The sequence below is a fragment of the Ambystoma mexicanum genome, chromosome 10, assembly GCF_040938575.1.
Source record: "Ambystoma mexicanum isolate Mex_15411 chromosome 10, UKY_AmexF1_1, whole genome shotgun sequence".
In the NCBI taxonomy this organism is placed as follows: Eukaryota; Metazoa; Chordata; class Amphibia; order Caudata; family Ambystomatidae; genus Ambystoma; species Ambystoma mexicanum.
Genome location: NC_090932.1, coordinates 585,588,251 through 585,612,023, shown reverse-complemented (window position 1 = coordinate 585,612,023; position 23,773 = coordinate 585,588,251).

Genomic DNA, 23,773 nt, shown 5'->3' with positions numbered 1-23,773 from the left:
TATCACATCTCATGTTATAGGAAGGATATCAGGTTTGGTATTAGAAGCATTGAGACATCACATCTCATGCTATAGGAAGGGTCTCAGGTTTGGAATGGGGAGGATTTGTATATCACATCTCTTGCTATAGGAAGGGCCTCAGGTTTGGTATGAGAAACATTGAGATATCACATCTCATGGTATAGGAAGGATCTCAGGATTGGAATGGGAAGGAGTTGGATATCACATCTCATGTTATAGGAAGGATATCAGGTTTGGTATTAGAAGCATTGAGATATCATATCTCATGCTATAGGAAGGGTCTCTGTTTTGGGATGGGAAGGAGTTGGAGATAACATCTCATGCTATATGAAGGGTCTCAGGTTTGGTATTAGAAGCTTTGAGATATCACATTTCATACTATAGGAAGGGTCTCTGGTTTGGGATGGGAAGGAGTTGGATATCTCATCTCATGCTATAACAAGGGTCTCAGGTTTGGTATTAGAAGCATTGAGATATCACATCTCATGCTATAGGAAGGGTCTCAGGTTTGGAATGGGAAGGAGTTGGATATCACATCTCAGGCTATAGGAAGGATCTCAGGTTTGGAATGAGAAGGAGTTGGATATCACATATCATGTTATATGAAGGCTCTCAGGTTTGGTATTAGAAGCATTGAGATATCACATCTCATGCTATAGTAAGGGTCTCAGGATTGGCATGGGAAGGAGTTTGATATCACATCTCATGCTAAAGGAAGGGTCTCCGGTTTGGAATGGGAAGGAGTTGGATATCACATCTCATGTTATAGGAAGGATCTCAGGTTTGGTATTAGAAACATTGAGATAACACATCTCATGCTATAGGAAGGGTCTCAGGATTGAAATGGGAAGGAGTTGGATATCACATCTCATGCTATCGTAAGGGTCTCAGGATTGGAATAGGAAGGAGTTGGATATCCCATCTCATGCTTTAAGAAGGGTCTCAGGTTTGGTATTAGAAGCATTGAGATATCACATCTCATGCTATAGGAAGGGTCTAAGGATTGGAATGGGAAGGAGTTGGATATCACACATGCTATAGGAAGGGTCTCAGGTTTGGTATTACAAGCATTGTGATATTACATCTCATGCTATAGGAAGGGTCTCAGGATTGGATTGGGAAGGAGTTGGATATCACATCTGATGCTATAGGAAAGGTCTCAGGTTTGGAATGGGAAGGATTTGTACATCACATCTCTTGCTATAGGAAGGGCCTCAGGTTTGGTATGAGAAACATTGAAATATCACATCTCATGGTATAGGAAGGATCTCAGGATTGGAATGTGAAGGAGTTGGATATCACATCTCGTGTTATAGGAAGGATATCAAGTTTGGTATTAGAAGCATTGAGATATCACATCTCATGCTATAGGAAGGGTCTCAGGTTTGGTAGAAGCATTGAGATATCACATCTCATGCTATAGGAAGGGTCTCAAGATTGGAATGGGAAGGAGTAGTATATGACCTCTCATGCCATAGGAAGGGTCTCAGGTTTGGTACAAGCATTGAGATATCACATCTCTGCTATCGGAAGGGTCTCAGGTTTGGAAAGGGAAGGAGTTGGATATCACGTCTCATGCTATAGGAAGGTTCTCAGGTTTGGTATTAGAAGCATTGAGATATCACATCTCATGCTATAGGAAGGGTCTCAGTATTGGAATGGGAAGGAGTTGGATATCACATCTCATGCTACAGGAAGGGTCTCAGGTTTGGAATGGGAAGGAATTGGATATCACATCTCATGTTATAGGAAGGATCTCAGGTCTGGTATTAGAAGCATTGTGATATCACATCTCATGCCATAGGAAGGTTCTCAGGTTTGGAGTGGGAAGGAGTTGGATATCACATCTCATGCTATAGGAAGGGTCTCAGGTTTGGTAGAAGCATTGAGATATCACATCTCATGCTATAGGAAGGGTCTCCGGATTGGAATGGGTAGTAGTTGTATATTACATCTCATGCCATAGGAAGGGTCTCAGGTTTGGTATAAGCATTGAGATATCACATCTCTGCTATCGGAAGGGTCTCAGGATTGGAATGGGAAGGAGTTGGATATCTCATCTCATGTTATAGGACGGGTCTCAGGTGTGGTATTAGAAGGATTGAGATATCACATGGCATGCTGTAGGAAGGGTCTCAGGTTTGGAATGGGAAGGAATTGGATATCACATCTCATGTCATAGGAAGGATCTCAGGTTTGCTATTAGAAGCATTGAGATATCACTTCTCATGCTATAGGAATGGTCTCAGGATTGGAATGGGAAGGAGTTGGATATTACATTCTTGCTATATGAAGGGTCTCAGGTTTGGAATGGGAAGGAGTTGGATGTCACATATGCTATAGGAAGGGTCTCAGGTTTGGAACGGGAAGTAGTTGGATATCACATCTCATGCTTTAAGAAGGGTCTCAGTTTTGGTATTAAAAGCATTGAGATATCACATCTCATGCTATAGGAAGGGTCTCAGGATTGGAATGGGAAGGAGTTGGATATCACATCTCATGCTATAGGAATGGTCTCAGGTTTGGTATTACAAGCATTGTGATATTACATCTCATGCTATAGGAAGGGTCTCAGGATTGGATTGGGAAAGAGTCGGATATCACATCTCATGCTATAGGAAGGGTCTCAGGTTTGGAATGGGAAGGATTTGTATATCACATCTCTTGCTATAGGAAGGGCCTCAGGTTTGGTATGAGAAACATTGAGATATCACATCTCATGGTATAGGAAGGATCTCAGTATTGGAATGGAAAGGAGTTGGATATCACATCTCATGTTATAGGAAGGATATCAGGTTTGGTATTAGAAGCATTGAGACATCACATCTCATGCTATAGGAAGGGTCTCAGGATTGGAATGGGAAGGAGTTGGATATCACATCTCATGCTATAGGAAGGGTCTCAAGTTTGGTAGAAGCATTGAGATATCACATCTCATGCTATAGGAAGGGTCCCAGGATTGGAATGGGAATCAGTAGTATATGACATCTCATGCCATAGGAAGGGTCTCAGGTTTGGTATAAGCATTGAGATATCACATCTCTGCTATCGGAAGGGTCTCGGGATTGGAATGGTAAGGAGTTTATATATCACATCTCATGTTATAGGAAGGATATCATGTTTGGTATTAGAAGCATTGAGATATCACATCTCATGCTATAGGAAGGATCTCAGGATTGGAATGGGAAGGACTTGGATATCACATCTCATGCTATAGGGAGGGTCTCAGGTTTGATATTAGAAGCATTGAGATATCACATCTCATGCTATCGGAAGGGTCTCAGGATTGGAATGGGAAGGAGTTGGATATCACATCTCATGCTAAAGGAAGGGTCTCAGGCTTGGAAGGGGAAGGATTTGGATATCACATCTCATGTTGTAGGACGGGTCTCAGGTTTGGTACTACAAGCATTGAGATATCACATCTCATGGTATAGGAAGGGTTTCAGGATTGGAATGGGAAGGAGTTGGATATCACATCTCAAGCTATAGGAAGGGTCTCAGGATTGCAATGGGAAGGAGTTTGATATCACATCTCATGCCATAGGAAGGGTCTCAGTTTTGGTAGAAGCATTGAGAAATGACATCTCATGCTATCGGAAGGGTCTCAGGATTGGATTGGGAAGGAGTTGGATATCCCATCTCATGCTATATGAAGGGTGTCAGGTTTGGTATTAGAAGCATTGAGATATCACATCTCGTGCTATAGGAAGGGTCTCAGGATTGGAATGGGAAGGAGTAGGATATCACATCTCATGCTATAGGAAGGGTCTCAGGATTGGAATGCGAAGGATTTGGATATCACATCTCTTGCTATAGGAAGGGTCTCAGGTTTTTTATTAGACACATTGAGATATCACATCTCATGCTAAAGGAAGGGTTTCAGGATTCGAATGGGAAGGATTTGGATATCATATCTCATGTTATAGGACGGGTCCCAGGTTTGGTATTAGAAGCACTGAGATATCACATCTCATGCTATCAGAAGGGTCTCAGGATTGGAATGGGAAGGAGTTGGATATCACATCTCATGCTAAAGGGAGGGTCTCAGGTTTGGAAGGGGAAGGATTTGGATATCACATCTCATGTTATCGGAAGGATCTCAGGTTTGGTATTAGAAGCATTGAGATATCACATCTCATGCTATAGGAAGGGTCTCAGGATTGGAATGGGAAGGAGATGGATATCACATCTCATGCTAAAGGAAGGGTCTCATGTTTGGTAGAAGCATTGAGATATCACATCTCATGCTATAGGAAGGGTCTCCGGATTGGAATAGGAAGTAGTTGTATATGACATCTCATGCCATAGGAAGGGTAGCACATATGCTATAGGAAGGGTCTCAGGTTTGGAACACGGGAAGGAGTTGGATATCACATCTCATGCTTTAAGAAGGGTCTCAGTTTTGGTATTAGAAGCATTGAGATATCACATCTCATGCTATAGGAAGGGTCTCAGGATTGGAATGGGAACGAGTTGGAAATCACATCTCATGCTATAGGAAGGGTCTCAGGATTGGATTGGGAATGATTTGTATATCACATCTCTTGCTATAGGAAGGCCCTCAGGTTTGGTATCAGAAACATTGAGATATCACATCTCATGGTATAGGAAGGATCTCAGTATTGGAATGGAAAGGGGTTGGATATCACATCTCATGTTATAGGAAGGATATCAGGTTTGGTATTAGAAGCATTGAGATATCACATCTCATGCTATAGGAAGGGTCTCAGGATTGGAATGGGAAGGAGTTGTATATCACATCTCATGCTATAGGAAGGGTCTCAGGTTTGGTAGAAGCATTGAGATATCACATCTCATGCTATAGGAAGGGTCTCAGGATTGGAATGGGAAGGAGTAGTATATGACATCTCATGCCATAGGAAGGGTCTCAGGTTTGGTATAAGCATTGAGATATCACATCTCTGCTATCGGAAGGGTCTCGGGATTGGAATGGGAAGGAGTTGGATATTACATTCTTGCTATAGGAAGGGTCTCAGGTTTGGAACGGGAAGGAGTTGGATATCCCATCTCATGTCATAGGAAGGATCTCAGGTTTGCTATTAGAAGCACTGAGATATCACATCTCATGCTATAGGAATGGTCTCAGGATTGGAATGGGAAGGAGTTGGATATTACATTCTTGCTATAGGAAGGGTCTCAGGTTTGGAACGGGAAGGAGTTGGATATCACATCTCATGCTTTAAGAAGGGTCTCAGTTTTGGTATTAGAAGCATTGAGATATCACATCTCATGCTATAGGAAGGGTCTCAGGATTGGAATGGGAAGGAGTTGGATATCACATCTCATGCTATAGGAAGGGTCTCAGGTTTGGTATTACAAGCATTGCGATATTACATCTCATGCTATAGGAAGGGTCTCAGGTTTGGAATGGGGAGGATTTGTATATCACATCTCTTGCTATAGGAAGGGCCTCAGGTTTGGTATGAGAAACATTGAGATATCACATCTCATGGTATAGGAAGGATCTCAGGATTGGAATGGGAAGGAGTTGGATATCACATCTCATGTTATAGGAAGGATATCAGGTTTGGTATTAGAAGCATTGAGATATCACATCTCATGCTATAGGAAGGGTCTCTGTTTTGGGATGGGAAGGAGTTGGAGATAACATCTCATGCTATAACAAGGGTCTCAGGTTTGGTATTAGAAGCATTGAGATATCACATCTCATGCTATAGGAAGGGTCTCAGGTTTGGAATGGGAAGGAGTTGGATATCACATCTCAGGCTATAGGAAGGATCTCAGTTTTGGAATGAGAAGGAGTTGGATATCACATTTCATGTTATATGAAGGCTCTCAGGTTTGGTATTAGAAGCATTGAGATATCACATCTCATGCTATAGTAAGGGTCTCAGGATTGGCATGGGAAGGAGTTTGATATCATATCTCATGCTAAAGGAAGGGTCTCCGGTTTGGAATGGGAAGGAGTTGGATATCACATCTCATGTTATAGGAAGGATCTCAGGTTTGGTATTAGAAACATTGAGATAACACATCTCATGCTATAGGAAGGGTCTCAGGATTGAAATGGGAAGGAGTTGGATATCACATCTCATGCTATCGTAAGGGTCTCAGGATTGGAATAGGAAGGAGTTGGATATCCCATCTCATGCTTTAAGAAGGGTCTCAGGTTTGGTATTAGAAGCATTGAGATATCACATCTCATGCTATAGGAAGGGTCTAAGGTTTGGAATGGGAAGGAGTTGGATATCACACATGCTATAGGAAGGGTCTCAGGTTTGGTATTACAAGCATTGTGATATTACATCTCATGCTATAGGAAGGGTCTCAGGATTGGATTGGGAAGGAGTTGGATATCACATCTGATGCTATAGGAAGGGTCTCAGGTTTGGAATGGGAAGGATTTGTACATCACATCTCTTGCTATAGGAAGGGCCTCAGGTTTGGTATGAGAAACATTGAAATATCACATCTCATGGTATAGGAAGGATCTCAGGATTGGAATGTGAAGGAGTTGGATATCACATCTCGTATTATAGGAAGGATATCAAGTTTGGTATTAGAAGCATTGAGATATCACATCTCATGCTATAGGAAGGGTCTCAGGTTTGGTAGAAGCATTGAGATATCACATCTCATGCTATAGGAAGGGTCTCAGGATTGGAATGGGAAGGAGTAGTATATGACCTCTCATGCCATAGGAATGGTCTCAGGTTTGGTACAAGCATTGAGATATCACATCTCTGCTATCGGAAGGGTCTCAGGTTTGGAAAGGGAAGGAGTTGGATATCACGTCTCATGCTATAGGAAGGTTCTCAGGTTTGGTATTAGAAGCATTGAGATATCACATCTCATGCTATAGGAAGGGTCTCAGTATTGGAATGGGAAGGAGTTGGATATCACATCTCATGCTACAGGAAGGGTCTCAGGTTTGGAATGGGAAGGAATTGGATATCACATCTCATGTTATAGGAAGGATCTCAGGTCTGGTATTAGAAGCATTGTGATATCACATCTCATGCCATAGGAAGGGTCTCAGGTTTGGAGTGGGAAGGAGTTGGATATCACATCTCATGCTATAGGAAGGGTCTCAGGTTTGGTAGAAGCATTGAGATATCACATATCATGCTATAGGAAGGGTGTCCGGATTGGAATGGGTAGTAGTTGTATATTACATCTCATGCCATAGGAAGGGTCTCAGGTTTGGTATAAGCATTGAGATATCACATCTCTGCTATCGGAAGGGTCTCAGGATTGGAATGGGAAGGAGTTGGATATCCCATCTCATGTTATAGGAAGGGTCTCAGGTTTGGTATTAGAAGCATTGAGATATCACATCTCATGCTATAGGAAAGGTCTCAGGATTGGGATGGGAAGGAGTTGGATATCACATCTCATGCTACAGGAAGGGTCTCAGGTTTGGTAGAAGCATTGAGATATCACATCTCATGCTATAGGAAGGGTCTCAGGTTTGGTAGAAGCATTGAGATATCACATCTCATGCTATAGGAAGGGTCTCAGGATTGGAATGGGAAGGAGTAGTATATGACCTCTCATGCCATAGGAATGGTCTCAGGTTTGGTACAAGCATTGAGATATCACATCTCTGCTATCGGAAGGGTCTCAGGTTTGGAAAGGGAAGGATTTGGATTTCACATCTCATGTTGTAGGATGGTTCTCATGTTTGGTTTTAGAAGCATTGAGATATCACATCTCATGCTATCGGAAGGGTCTCAGGTTTGGAAAGGGAAGGATTTGGATTTCACATATGTTATAGGATGGTTCTCAGGTTTGGTTTTAGAAGCAGTAAGATATCACATCTCATGCTATAGGAAGGGTCTCAGGTTTGGAATGGGAAGGAGTTGGATACAAATCTCATGTTATAGGAAGGATGTCAGGTTTGGTATTAGAAGCATTGAGATATCACATATCATGCTATAGGAAAGGTCTCAGGATTGGAATGGGAAGGAGTTGGATATCACATCACATGCTAAAGGAAAGGTCTCAGGTTTGGAAGGGGAAGGATTTGGATCTCACATATGTTTTAGGACGGGTGTCAGGTTTGGTATTAGAAGCATTGAGATATCACATCTCATGGTATAGGAAGGGTCTCAGGATTGGAATGGGAAGGAGTTGGATAGCACATCTCAAGCTATCTCAGGATTGGAATGGGAAGGAGTTTGATATCACATCTCAAGCTATAGGAAGGGTCTCAGGTTTGGAAAGGGAATGATTTGGATTTCACATGTTACAGGATAGTTCTCATGTTTGGTTTTAGAAGCATTGAGATATCACATCTCATGTTATAGGAAGGATCTCAGGTTTGGTATTAGAAGCATTGAGATATCACATCTCATGCTATAGGAAGGGTCTCAGGTTTGGAATGGGAAGGAGTTGGATATCACATCTCATGCTATAGGAAGGATCTCAGGTTTGGTGTTAGAAGCATTGAGATATCAGATCTCATGCTATCGGAAGGATCTCAGGTTTGGTATTAGAAGCATTGAGATATCACATCTCATGCTACCAGAAGGGTCTCAGGATTGGAATGGGAAGGAGTCGGATATCACATCTCATGCTAAAGGGAGGGTTTCAGGTTTGGAAGTGGAAGGATTTGGATATCACATCTCATGTTATAGGAAGATCTCAGGTTTGGTATTAGAAGCATTGAGATATCACACCTCATGCTATCAGAAGGATCTCAGGTTTGGTATTAGAAGCATTGAGATATCACATCTCATGCTATAGGAAGGGTCTCAGGATTGGAATGGGAAGGAGTTGGATATCACATCTCATGCTATAGGAAGGGTCTCAGGTTTGGTATTACAAACATTGTGATATTACATCTCATGCTATAGGAAGGGTTTCAGGATTGGATTGGGAAGGAGTTGGATATCACATCTCATGCTATAGGAAGGGTCTCAGGTTTGGAATGGGAAGGATTTGTACATCACATCTCTTGCTATAGGAAGGGCCTCAGGTTTGGTAAGAGAAACATTAAGATATCACATCTCATGCTATCGGAAGGGTCTCAGGATTGGAATGGGAAGGAGTTGGATATCACATCTCAAGCTATCTCAGGATTGGAATGGGAAGGAGTTTGATATCACATCTCAAGCTATAGGAAGGGTCTCAAGTTTGGAAGGGGAAGGATTTGGATTTCACATCTCATGTTTTAGGACGGGTCTCAGGTTTGGTATTAGAAACATTGAGATATCACATCTCATGGTATAGGAAGGGTTTCAGGATTGGAATGGGAAGGAGTTGGATATCACATCTCATGCAATAGGAAGGGTCTCAGGTTTGATAGAAGCATTGAGATATCACATCTCATGCTATAGGAAGGGTCATAGGATTGGAATGGGAAGGAGTTGGATATCACATCTCATGCCATAGGAAGAGTCTCAGGTTTGGTATAAGCATTGAGATATCACATCTCTGCTATCGTAAGGGTCTCAGGATTGGAATAGGAAGGAGTTGGATATCCCATCTCATGCTTTAAGAAGGGTCTCAGGTTTGGTATTAGAAGCATTGAGATATCACATCTCATGCCATAGGAAGGGTCTAAGGATTGGAATGGGAAGGAGTTGGATATCACATCTTATGCTATAGGAAGGGTCTCAGGTTTGGAATTACAAGCATTGTGATATTATATCTCATGCTATAGGAAGGGTCTCAGGATTGGATTGGGAAGGAGTTGGATATCACATCTCATGCTATAGGAAGGGTCTCAGGTTTGGAATGGGAAGGGTTTGTACATCACATCTCTTGCTATAGGAAGGGCCTCAGGTTTGGTATGAGAAACATTGAGATATCACATCTCATGTTATAGGAAGGATATCAGGTTTGGTATTAGAAGCATTAAGATATCACATCTCATGATATAGGAAGGGTCTCAGGATTGGAATGGGAAGGAGTTGGATATCACATCTCATGCTATAGGAAGGGTCTCAGGTTTGGTAGAAGCATTGAGATATCACATCTCATGCTATAGGAAGGGTCTCCGGATTGGAATGGGAAGTAGTTGTATATGACATCTCATGCCATAGGAAGGGTAGCACATATGCTATAGGAAGGGTCTCAGGTTTGGAACACGGGAAGGAGTTGGATATCACATCTCATGCTTTAAGAAGGGTCTCAGTTTTGGTATTAGAAGCATTGAGATATCACATCTCATGCTATAGGAAGGGTCTCAGGATTGGAATGGGAACGAGTTGGATATCACATCTCATGCTATAGGAAGGGTCTCAGGATTGGATTGGGAAGGAGTCGGATATCACATCCCATGCTATAGGAAAGGTCTCAGGTTTGGAATGGGAATGATTTGTATTTCACATCTCTTGCTATAGGAAGGGCCTCAGGTTTGGTATCAGAAACATTGAGATATCACATCTCATGGTATAGGAAGGATCTCAGTATTGGAATGGAAAGGGGTTGGATATCACATCTCATGTTATAGGAAGGATATCAGGTTTGGTATTAGAAGCATTGAGATATCACATCTCATGCTATAGGAAGGGTCTCAGGATTGGAATGGGAAGGAGTTGGATATCACATCTCATGCTATAGGAAGGGTCTCAGGTTTGGTAGAAGCATTAAGATATCACATCTCATGCTATAGTAAGGGTCTCAGGATTGGAATGGGAAGGAGTAGTATATGACATCTCATGCCATAGGAAGGGTCTCAGGTTTGGTATAAGCATTGAGATATCACATCTCTGCTATCGGAAGGGTCTCGGGATTGGAATGGGAAGGAGTTGGATATTACATTCTTGCTATAGGAGGGGTCTCAGGTTTGGAACGGGAAGGAGTTGGATATCCCATCTCATGTCATAGGAAGGATCTCAGGTTTGCTATTAGAAGCACTGAGATATCACATCTCATGCTATAGGAATGGTCTCAGGATTGGAATGGGAAGGAGTTGGATATTACATTCTTGCTATAGGAAGGGTCTCAGGTTTGGAACGGGAAGGAGTTGGATATCACATCTCATGCTTTAAGAAGGGTCTCAGTTTTGGTATTAGAAGCATTGAGATATCACATCTCATGCTCTAAGAAGGGTCTCAGGATTGGAATGGGAAGGAGTTGGATATCACATCTCATGCTATAGGAAGGGTCTCAGGTTTGGTATTACAAGCATTGCGATATTACATCTCATGCTATAGGAATGGTCTCCGGTTTGGAATGGGGAGGATTTGTATATCACATCTCTTGCTATAGGAAGGGCCTCAGGTTTGGTATGAGAAACATTGAGATATCACATCTCATGGTATAGGAAGGATCTCAGGATTGGAATGGGAAGGAGTTGGATATCACATCTCATGTTATAGGAAGGATATCAGGTTTGGTATTAGAAGCATTGAGATATCACATCTCATGCTATAGGAAGGGTCTCAGTATTGGAATGGGAAGGAGTTGGATATCACATCTCATGCTACAGGAAGGGTCTCAGGTTTGGAATGGGAAGGAATTGGATATCACATCTCATGTTATAGGAAGGATCTCAGGTCTGGTATTAGAAGCATTGTGATATCACATCTCATGCCATAGGAAGGGTCTCAGGTTTGGAGTGGGAAGGAGTTGGATATCACATCTCATGCTATAGGAAGGGTCTCAGGTTTGGTAGAAGCATTGAGATATCACATCTCATGCTATAGGAAGGGTCTCCGGATTGGAATGGGTAGTAGTTGTATATTACATCTCATGCCATAGGAAGGGTCTCAGGTTTGGTATAAGCATTGAGATATCACATCTCTGCTATCGGAAGGGTCTCAGGATTGGAATGGGAAGGAGTTGGATATCTCATCTCATGTTATAGGACGGGTCTCAGGTGTGGTATTAGAAGGATTGAGATATCACATCGCATGCTGTAGGAAGGGTCTCAGGTTTGGAATGGGAAGGAATTGGATATCACATCTCATGTCATAGGAAGGATCTCAGGTTTGCTATTAGAAGCATTGAGATATCACTTCTCATGCTATAGGAATGGTCTCAGGATTGGAATGGGAAGGAGTTGGATATTACATTCTTGCTATATGAAGGGTCTCAGGTTTGGAATGGGAAGGAGTTGGATGTCACATATGCTATAGGAAGGGTCTCAGGTTTGGAACGGGAAGTAGTTGGATATCACATCTCATGCTTTAAGAAGGGTCTCAGTTTTGGTATTAAAAGCATTGAGATATCACATCTCATGCTATAGGAAGGGTCTCAGGATTGGAATGGGAAGGAGTTGGATATCACATCTCATGCTATAGGAATGGTCTCAGGTTTGGTATTACAAGCATTGTGATATTACATCTCATGCTATAGGAAGGGTCTCAGGATTGGATTGGGAAAGAGTCGGATATTACATCTCATGCTATAGGAAGGGCCTCAGGTTTGGTATGAGAAACATTGAGATATCACATCTCATGGTATAGGAAGGATCTCAGTATTGGAATGGAAAGGAGTTGGATATCACATCTCATGTTATAGGAAGGATATCAGGTTTGGTATTAGAAGCATTGAGACATCACATCTCATGCTATAGGAAGGGTCTCAGGATTGGAATGGGAAGGAGTTGGATATCACATCTCATGCTATAGGAAGGGTCTCAAGTTTGGTAGAAGCATTGAGATATCACATCTCATGCTATAGGAAGGGTCCCAGGATTGGAATGGGAAGCAGTAGTATATGACATCTCATGCCGTAGGAAGGGTCTCAGGTTTGGTATAAGCATTGAGATATCACATCTCTGCTATCGGAAGGGTCTCGGGATTGGAATGGTAAGGAGTTTATATATCACATCTCATGTTATAGGAAGGATATCATGTTTGGTATTAGAAGCATTGAGATATCACATCTCATGCTATAGGAAGGATCTCAGGATTGGAATGGGAAGGACTTGGATATCACATCTCATGCTATAGGGAGGGTCTCAGGTTTGATATTAGAAGCATTGAGATATCACATCTCATGCTATCGGAAGGGTCTCAGGATTGGAATGGGAAGGAGTTGGATATCACATCTCATGCTAAAGGAAGGGTCTCAGGCTTGGAAGGGGAAGGATTTGGATATCACATCTCATGCTGTAGGACGGGTCTCAGGTTTGGTACTACAAGCATTGAGATATCACATCTCATGGTATAGGAAGGGTTTCAGGATTGGAATGGGAAGGAGTTGGATATCACATCTCAAGCTATAGGAAGGGTCTCAGGATTGCAATGGGAAGGAGTTTGATATCACATCTCATGCCATAGGAAGGGTCTCAGTTTTGGTAGAAGCATTGAGAAATGACACCTCATGCTATCGGAAGGGTCTCAGGATTGGATTGGGAAGGAGTTGGATATCCCATCTCATGCTATATGAAGGGTGTCAGGTTTGGTATTAGAAGCATTGAGATATCACATCTCGTGCTATAGGAAGGGTCTCAGGATTGGAATGGGAAGGAGTAGGATATCACATCTCATGCTATAGGAAGGGTCTCAGGATTGGAATGCGAAGGATTTGGATATCACATCTCTTGCTATAGGAAGGGTCTCAGGTTTTTTATTAGACACATTGAGATATCACATCTCATGCTAAAGGAAGGGTTTCAGGATTCGAATGGGAAGGATTTGGATATCATATCTCATGTTATAGGACGGGTCCCAGGTTTGGTATTAGAAGCACTGAGATATCACATCTCATGCTATCAGAAGGGTCTCAGGATTGGAATGGGAAGGAGTTGGATATCACATCTCATGCTAAAGGGAGGGTCTCAGGTTTGGAAGGGGAAGGATTTGGATATCACATCTCATGTTATCGGAAGGATCTCAGGTTTGGTATTAGAAGCATTGAGATATCACATCTCATGCTATAGGAAGGGTCTCAGGATTGGAATGGGAAGGAGATGGATATCACATCTCATGCTAAAGGAAGAGTCTCATGTTTGGTAGAAGCATTGAGATATCACATCTCATGCTATAGGAAGGGTCTCCGGATTGGAATGGGAAGTAGTTGTATATGACATCTCATGCCATAGGAAGGGTAGCACATATGCTATAGGAAGGGTCTCAGGTTTGGAACACGGGAAGGAGTTGGATATCACATCTCATGCTTTAAGAAGGGTCTCAGTTTTGGTATTAGAAGCATTGAGATATCACATCTCATGCTATAGGAAGGGTCTCAGGATTGGAATGGGAACGAGTTGGAAATCACATCTCATGCTATAGGAAGGGTCTCAGGATTGGATTGGGAATGATTTGTATATCACATCTCTTGCTATAGGAAGGCCCTCAGGTTTGGTATCAGAAACATTGAGATATCACATCTCATGGTATAGGAAGGATCTCAGTATTGGAATGGAAAGCGGTTGGATATCACATCTCATGTTATAGGAAGGATATCAGGTTTGGTATTAGAAGCATTGAGATATCACATCTCATGCTATAGGAAGGGTCTCAGGATTGGAATGGGAAGGAGTTGGATATCACATCTCATGCTATAGGAAGGGTCTCAGGTTTGGTAGAAGCATTGAGATATCACATCTCATGCTATAGGAAGGGTCTCAGGATTGGAATGGGAAGGAGTAGTATATGACATCTCATGCCATAGGAAGGGTCTCAGGTTTGGTATAAGCATTGAGATATCACATCTCTGCTATCGGAAGGGTCTCGGGATTGGAATGGGAAGGAGTTGGATATTACATTCTTGCTATAGGAAGGGTCTCAGGTTTGGAACGGGAAGGAGTTGGATATCCCATCTCATGTCATAGGAAGGATCTCAGGTTTGCTATTAGAAGCACTGAGATATCACATCTCATGCTATAGGAATGGTCTCAGGATTGGAATGGGAAGGAGTTGGATATTACATTCTTGCTATAGGAAGGGTCTCAGGTTTGGAACGGGAAGGAGTTGGATATCACATCTCATGCTTTAAGAAGGGTCTCAGTTTTGGTATTAGAAGCATTGAGATATCACATCTCATGCTATAGGAAGGGTCTCAGGATTGGAATGGGAAGGAGTTGGATATCACATCTCATGCTATAGGAAGGGTCTCAGGTTTGGTATTACAAGCATTGCGATATTACATCTCATGCTATAGGAAGGGTCTCAGGTTTGGAATGGGGAGGATTTGTATATCACATCTCTTGCTATAGGAAGGGCCTCAGGTTTGGTATGAGAAACATTGAGATATCACATCTCATGGTATAGGAAGGATCTCAGGATTGGAATGGGAAGGAGTTGGATATCACATCTCATGTTATAGGAAGGATATCAGGTTTGGTATTAGAAGCATTGAGATATCACATCTCATGCTATAGGAAGGGTCTCTGTTTTGGGATGGGAAGGAGTTGGAGATAACATCTCATGCTATATGAAGGGTCTCAGGTTTGGTATTAGAAGCTTTGAGATATCACATTTCATACTATAGGAAGGGTCTCTGGTTTGGGATGGGAAGGAGTTGGATATCACATCTCATGCTATAACAAGGGTCTCAGGTTTGGTATTAGAAGCATTGAGATATCACATCTCATGCTATAGGAAGGGTCTCAGGTTTGGAATGGGAAGGAGTTGGATATCACATCTCAGGCTATAGGAAGGATCTCAGTTTTGGAATGAGAAGGAGTTGGATATCACATTTCATGTTATATGAAGGCTCTCAGGTTTGGTATTAGAAGCATTGAGATATCACATCTCATGCTATAGTAAGGGTCTCAGGATTGGCATGGGAAGGAGTTTGATATCATATCTCATGCTAAAGGAAGGGTCTCCGGTTTGGAGTGGGAAGGAGTTGGATATCACATCTCATGTTATAGGAAGGATCTCAGGTTTGGTATTAGAAACATTGAGATAACACATCTCATGCTATAGGAAGGGTCTCAGGATTGAAATGGGAAGGAGTTGGATATCACATCTCATGCTATCGTAAGGGTCTCAGGATTGGAATAGGAAGGAGTTGGATATCCCATCTCATGCTTTAAGAAGGGTCTCAGGTTTGGTATTAGAAGCATTGAGATATCACATCTCATGCTATAGGAAGGGTCTAAGGATTGGAATGGGAAGGAGTTGGATATCACACATGCTATAGGAAGGGTCTCAGGTTTGGTATTACAAGCATTGTGATATTACATCTCATGCTATAGGAAGGGTCTCAGGATTGGATTGGGAAGGAGTTGGATATCACATCTGATGCTATAGGAAGGGTCTCAGGTTTGGAATGGGAAGGATTTGTACATCACATCTCTTGCTATAGGAAGGGCCTCAGGTTTGGTATGAGAAACATTGAAATATCACATCTCATGGTATAGGAAGGATCTCAGGATTGGAATGTGAAGGAGTTGGATATCACATCTCGTGTTATAGGAAGGATATCAAGTTTGGTATTAGAAGCATTGAGATATCACATCTCATGCTATAGGAAGGGTCTCAGGTTTGGTAGAAGCATTGAGATATCACATCTCATGCTATAGGAAGGGTCTCAGGATTGGAATGGGAAGGAGTAGTATATGACCTCTCATGCCATAGGAATGGTCTCAGGTTTGGTACAAGCATTGAGATATCACATCTCTGCTATCGGAAGGGTCTCAGGTTTGGAAAGGGAAGGAGTTGGATATCACGTCTCATGCTATAGGAAGGTTCTCAGGTTTGGTATTAGAAGCATTGAGATATCACATCTCATGCTATAGGAAGGGTCTCAGTATTGGAATGGGAAGGAGTTGGATATCACATCTCATGCTACAGGAAGGGTCTCAGGTTTGGAATGGGAAGGAATTGGATATCACATCTCATGTTATAGGAAGGATCTCAGGTCTGGTATTAGAAGCATTGTGATATCACATCTCATGCCATAGGAAGGGTCTCAGGTTTGGAGTGGGAAGGAGTTGGATATCACATCTCATGCTATAGGAAGGGTCTCAGGTTTGGTAGAAGCATTGAGATATCACATATCACGCTATAGGAAGGGTGTCCGGATTGGAATGGGTAGTAGTTGTATATTACATCTCATGCCATAGGAAGGGTCTCAGGTTTGGTATAAGCATTGAGATATCACATCTCTGCTATCGGAAGGGTCTCAGGATTGGAATGGGAAGGAGTTGGATATCCCATCTCATGTTATAGGAAGGGTCTCAGGTTTGGTATTAGAAGCATTGAGATATCACATCTCATGCTATAGGAAAGGTCTCAGGATTGGGATGGGAAGGAGTTGGATATCACATCTCATGCTACAGGAAGGGTCTCCGGTTTGGTAGAAGCATTGAGATATCACATCTCATGCTATAGGAAGGGTCTCAGGTTTGGTAGAAGCATTGAGATATCACATCTCATGCTATAGGAAGGGTCTCAGGATTGGAATGGGAAGGAGTAGTATATGACCTCTCATGCCATAGGAATGGTCTCAGGTTTGGTACAAGCATTGAGATATCACATCTCTGCTATCGGAAGGGTCTCAGGTTTGGAAAGGGAAGGAGTTGGATATCACGTCTCATGCTATAGGAAGGTTCTCAGGTTTGGTATTAGAAGCATTGAGATATCACATCTCATGCTATAGGAAGGGTCTCAGTATTGGAATGGGAAGGAGTTGGATATCACATCTCATGCTACAGGAAGGGTCTCAGGTTTGGAATGGGAAGGAATTGGATATCACATCTCATGTTATAGGAAGGATCTCAGGTCTGGTATTAGAAGCATTGTGATATCACATCTCATGCCATAGGAAGGGTCTCAGGTTTGGAGTGGGAAGGAGTTGGATATCACATCTCATGCTATAGGAAGGGTCTCAGGTTTGGTAGAAGCATTGAGATATCACATATCATGCTATAGGAAGGGTGTCCGGATTGGAATGGGTAGTAGTTGTATATTACATCTCATGCCATAGGAAGGGTCTCAGGTTTGGTATAAGCATTGAGATATCACATCTCTGCTATCGGAAGGGTCTCAGGATTGGAATGGGAAGGAGTTGGATATCCCATCTCATGTTATAGGAAGGGTCTCAGGTTTGGTATTAGAAGCATTGAGATATCACATCTCATGCTATAGGAAAGGTCTCAGGATTGGGATGGGAAGGACTTGGATATCTCATCTCATGTTATAGGACGGGTCTCAGGTGTGGTATTAGAAGGATTGAGATATCACATTGCATGCTGTAGGAAGGGTCCCAGGTTTGGAATGGGAAGAAATTGGATATCACATCTCATGTCATAGGAAGGATCTCAGGTTTGCTATTAGAAGCATTGAGATATTACTTCTCAAGCTATCGGAAGGGTCTCAGGATTGCAATGGGAAGGAGTTTGATATCACATCTCATGCCATAGGAAGGGTCTCAGTTTTGGTAGAAGCATTGAGAAATGACATCTCATGCTATCGGAAGGGTCTCAGGATTGGATTGGGAAGGAGTTGGATATCCCATCTCATGCTATATGAAGGGTGTCAGGTTTGGTATTAGAAGCATTGAGATATCACATCTCGTGCTATAGGAAGGGTCTCAGGATTGGAATGGGAAGGAGTAGGATATCACATCGCATGCTATAGGAAGGGTCTCAGGATTGGAATGCGAAGGATTTGGATATCACATCTCTTGCTATAGGAAGGGTCTCAGGTTTTTTATTAGACACATTGAGATATCACATCTCATGCTAAAGGAAGGGTTTCAGGATTCGAATGGGAAGGATTTGGATATCATATCTCATGTTATAGGACGGGTCCCAGGTTTGGTATTAGAAGCACTGAGATATCACATCTCATGCTATCAGAAGGGTCTCAGGATTGGAATGGGAAGGAGTTGGATATCACATCTCATGCTAAAGGGAGGGTCTCAGGTTTGGAAGGGGAAGGATTTGGATATCACATCTCATGTTATCGGAAGGATCTCAGGTTTGGTATTAGAAGCATTGAGATATCACATCTCATGCTATAGGAAGGGTCTCAGGATTGGAATGGGAAGGAGATGGATATCACATCTCATGCTAAAGGAAGGGTCTCATGTTTGGTAGAAGCATTGAGATATCACATCTCATGCTATAGGAAGGGTCTCCGGATTGGAATGGGAAGTAGTTGTATATGACATCTCATGCCATAGGAAGGGTAGCACATATGCTATAGGAAGGGTCTCAGGTTTGGAACACGGGAAGGAGTTGGATATCACATCTCATGCTTTAAGAAGGGTCTCAGTTTTGGTATTAGAAGCATTGAGATATCACATCTCATGCTATAGGAAGGGTCTCAGGATTGGAATGGGAACGAGTTGGAAATCACATCTCATGCTATAGGAAGGGTCTCAGGATTGGATTGGGAATGATTTGTATATCACATCTCTTGCTATAGGAAGGCCCTCAGGTTTGGTATCAGAAACATTGAGATATCACATCTCATGGTATAGGAAGGATCTCAGTATTGGAATGGAAAGGGGTTGGATATCACATCTCATGTTATAGGAAGGATATCAGGTTTGGTATTAGAAGCATTGAGATATCACATCTCATGCTATAGGAAGGGTCTCAGGATTGGAATGGGAAGGAGTTGGATATCACATCTCATGCTATAGGAAGGGTCTCAGGTTTGGTAGAAGCATTGAGATATCACATCTCATGCTATAGGAAGGGTCTCAGGATTGGAATGGGAAGGAGTAGTATATGACATCTCATGCCATAGGAAGGGTCTCAGGTTTGGTATAAGCATTGAGATATCACATCTCTGCTATCGGAAGGGTCTCGGGATTGGAATGGGAAGGAGTTGGATATTACATTCTTGCTATAGGAAGGGTCTCAGGTTTGGAACGGGAAGGAGTTGGATATCCCATCTCATGTCATAGGAAGGATCTCAGGTTTGCTATTAGAAGCACTGAGATATCACATCTCATGCTATAGGAATGGTCTCAGGATTGGAATGGGAAGGAGTTAGATATTACATTCTGGCTACAGGAAGGGTCTCAGATTTGGATCGGGAAGGAGTTGGATATCACATCTCATGCTTTAAGAAGGGTCTCAGTTTTGGTATTAGAAGCATTGAGATATCACATCTCATGCTATAGGAAGGGTCTCAGGATTGGAATGGGAAGGAGTTGGATATCACATCTCATGCTATAGGAAGGGTCTCAGGTTTGGTATTACAAGCATTGCGATATTACATCTCATGCTATAGGAAGGGTCTCAGGTTTGGAATGGGGAGGATTTGTATATCACATCTCTTGCTATAGGAAGGGCCTCAGGTTTGGTATGAGAAACATTGAGATATCACATCTCATGGTATAGGAAGGATCTCAGGATTGGAATGGGAAGGAGTTGGATATCACATCTCATGTTATAGGAAGGATATCAGGTTTGGTATTAGAAGCATTGAGATATCACATCTCATGCTATAGGAAGGGTCTCTGTTTTGGGATGGGAAGGAGTTGGAGATAACATCTCATGCTATATGAAGGGTCTCAGGTTTGGTATTAGAAGCTTTGAGATATCACATTTCATACTATAGGAAGGGTCTCTGGTTTGGGATGGGAAGGAGTTGGATATCACATCTCATGCTATAACAAGGGTCTCAGGTTTGGTATTAGAAGCATTGAGATATCACATCTCATGCTATAGGAAGGGTCTCAGGTTTGGAATGGGAAGGAGTTGGATATCACATCTCAGGCTATAGGAAGGATCTCAGTTTTGGAATGAGAAGGAGTTGGATATCACATTTCATGTTATATGAAGGCTCTCAGGTTTGGTATTAGAAGCATTGAGATATCACATCTCATGCTATAGTAAGGGTCTCAGGATTGGCATGGGAAGGAGTTTGATATCATATCTCATGCTAAAGGAAGGGTCTCCGGTTTGGAATGGGAAGGAGTTGGATATCACATCTCATGTTATAGGAAGGATCTCAGGTTTGGTATTAGAAACATTGAGATAACACATCTCATGCTATAGGAAGGGTCTCAGGATTGAAATGGGAAGGAGTTGGATATCACATCTCATGCTATCGTAAGGGTCTCAGGATTGGAATAGGAAGGAGTTGGATATCCCATCTCATGCTTTAAGAAGGGTCTCAGGTTTGGTATTAGAAGCATTGAGATATCACATCTCATGCTATAGGAAGGGTCTAAGGATTGGAATGGGAAGGAGTTGGATATCACACATGCTATAGGAAGGGTCTCAGGTTTGGTATTACAAGCATTGTGATATTACATCTCATGCTATAGGAAGGGTCTCAGGATTGGATTGGGAAGGAGTTGGATATCACATCTGATGCTATAGGAAGGGTCTCAGGTTTGGAATGGGAAGGATTTGTACATCACATCTCTTGCTATAGGAAGGGCCTCAGGTTTGGTATGAGAAACATTGAAATATCACATCTCATGGTATAGGAAGGATCTCAGGATTGGAATGTGAAGGAGTTGGATATCACATCTCATGCTATAGGAAGGGTCTCAGGTTTGGTAGAAGCATTGAGATATCACATCTCATGCTATAGGAAGGGTCTCAGGATTGGAATGGGAAGGAGTAGTATATGACCTCTCATGCCATAGGAATGGTCTCAGGTTTGGTACAAGCATTGAGATATCACATCTCTGCTATCGGAAGGGTCTCAGGTTTGGAAAGGGAAGGAGTTGGATATCACGTCTCATGCTATAGGAAGGTTCTCAGGTTTGGTATTAGAAGCATTGAGATATCACATCTCATGCTATAGGAAGGGTCTCAGTATTGGAATGGGAAGGAGTTGGATATCACATCTCATGCTACAGGAAGGGTCTCAGGTTTGGAATGGGAAGGAATTGGATATCACATCTCATGTTATAGGAAGGATCTCAGGTCTGGTATTAGAAGCATTGTGATATCACATCTCATGCCATAGGAAGGGTCTCAGGTTTGGAGTGGGAAGGAGTTGGATATCACATCTCATGCTATAGGAAGGGTCTCAGGTTTGGTAGAAGCATTGAGATATCACATATCATGCTATAGGAAGGGTGTCCGGATTGGAATGGGTAGTAGTTGTATATTACATCTCATGCCATAGGAAGGGTCTCAGGTTTGGTATAAGCATTGAGATATCACATCTCTGCTATCGGAAGGGTCTCAGGATTGGAATGGGAAGGAGTTGGATATCCCATCTCATGTTATAGGAAGGGTCTCAGGTTTGGTATTAGAAGCATTGAGATATCACATCTCATGCTATAGGAAAGGTCTCAGGATTGGGATGGGAAGGAGTTGGATATCACATCTCATGCTACAGGAAGGGTCTCAGGTTTGGTAGAAGCATTGAGATATCACATCTCATGCTATAGGAAGGGTCTCAGGTTTGGTAGAAGCATTGAGATATCACATCTCATGCTATAGGAAGGGTCTCAGGATTGGAATGGGAAGGAGTAGTATATGACCTCTCATGCCATAGGAATGGTCTCAGGTTTGGTACAAGCATTGAGATATCACATCTCTGCTATCGGAAGGGTCTCAGGTTTGGAAAGGGAAGGAGTTGGATATCACGTCTCATGCTATAGGAAGGTTCTCAGGTTTGGTATTAGAAGCATTGAGATATCACATCTCATGCTATAGGAAGGGTCTCAGTATTGGAATGGGAAGGAGTTGGATATCACATCTCATGCTACAGGAAGGGTCTCAGGTTTGGAATGGGAAGGAATTGGATATCACATCTCATGTTATAGGAAGGATCTCAGGTCTGGTATTAGAAGCATTGTGATATCACATCTCATGCCATAGGAAGGGTCTCAGGTTTGGAGTGGGAAGGAGTTGGATATCACATCTCATGCTATAGGAAGGGTCTCAGGTTTGGTAGAAGCATTGAGATATCACATATCATGCTATAGGAAGGGTGTCCGGATTGGAATGGGTAGTAGTTGTATATTACATCTCATGCCATAGGAAGGGTCTCAGGTTTGGTATAAGCATTGAGATATCACATCTCTGCTATCGGAAGGGTCTCAGGATTGGAATGGGAAGGAGTTGGATATCCCATCTCATGTTATAGGAAGGGTCTCAGGTTTGGTATTAGAAGCATTGAGATATCACATCTCATGCTATAGGAAAGGTCTCAGGATTGGGATGGGAAGGACTTGGATATCTCATCTCATGTTATAGGACGGGTCTCAGGTGTGGTATTAGAAGGATTGAGATATCACATTGCATGCTGTAGGAAGGGTCTCAGGTTTGGAATGGGAAGGAATTGGATATCACATCTCATGTCATAGGAAGGATCTCAGGTTTGCTATTAGAAGCATTGAGATATTACTTCTCAAGCTATAGGAAGGGTCTCAGGTTTGGAAAGGGAAGGATTTGGATTTCACATCTCATGTTGTAGGATGGTTCTCATGTTTGATTTTAGAAGCATTGAGATATCACATCTCATGCTATCGGAAGGGTCTCAGGTTTGGAAAGGGAAGGATTTGGATTTCACATATGTTATAGGATGGTTCTCAGGTTTGGTTTTAGAAGCAGTAAGATATCACATCTCATGCTATAGGAAGGGTCTCAGGTTTGGAATGGGAAGGAGTTGGATACAAATCTCATGTTATAGGAAGGATGTCAGGTTTGGTATTAGAAGCATTGAGATATCACATATCATGCTATAGGAAAGGTCTCAGGATTGGAATGGGAAGGAGTTGGATATCACATCACATGCTAAAGGAAAGGTCTCAGGTTTGGAAGGGGAAGGATTTGGATCTCACATATGTTTTAGGACGGGTGTCAGGTTTGGTATTAGAAGCATTGAGATATCACATCTCATGGTATAGGAAGGGTCTCAGGATTGGAATGGGAAGGAGTTGGATAGCACATCTCAAGCTATCTCAGGATTGGAATGGGAAGGAGTTT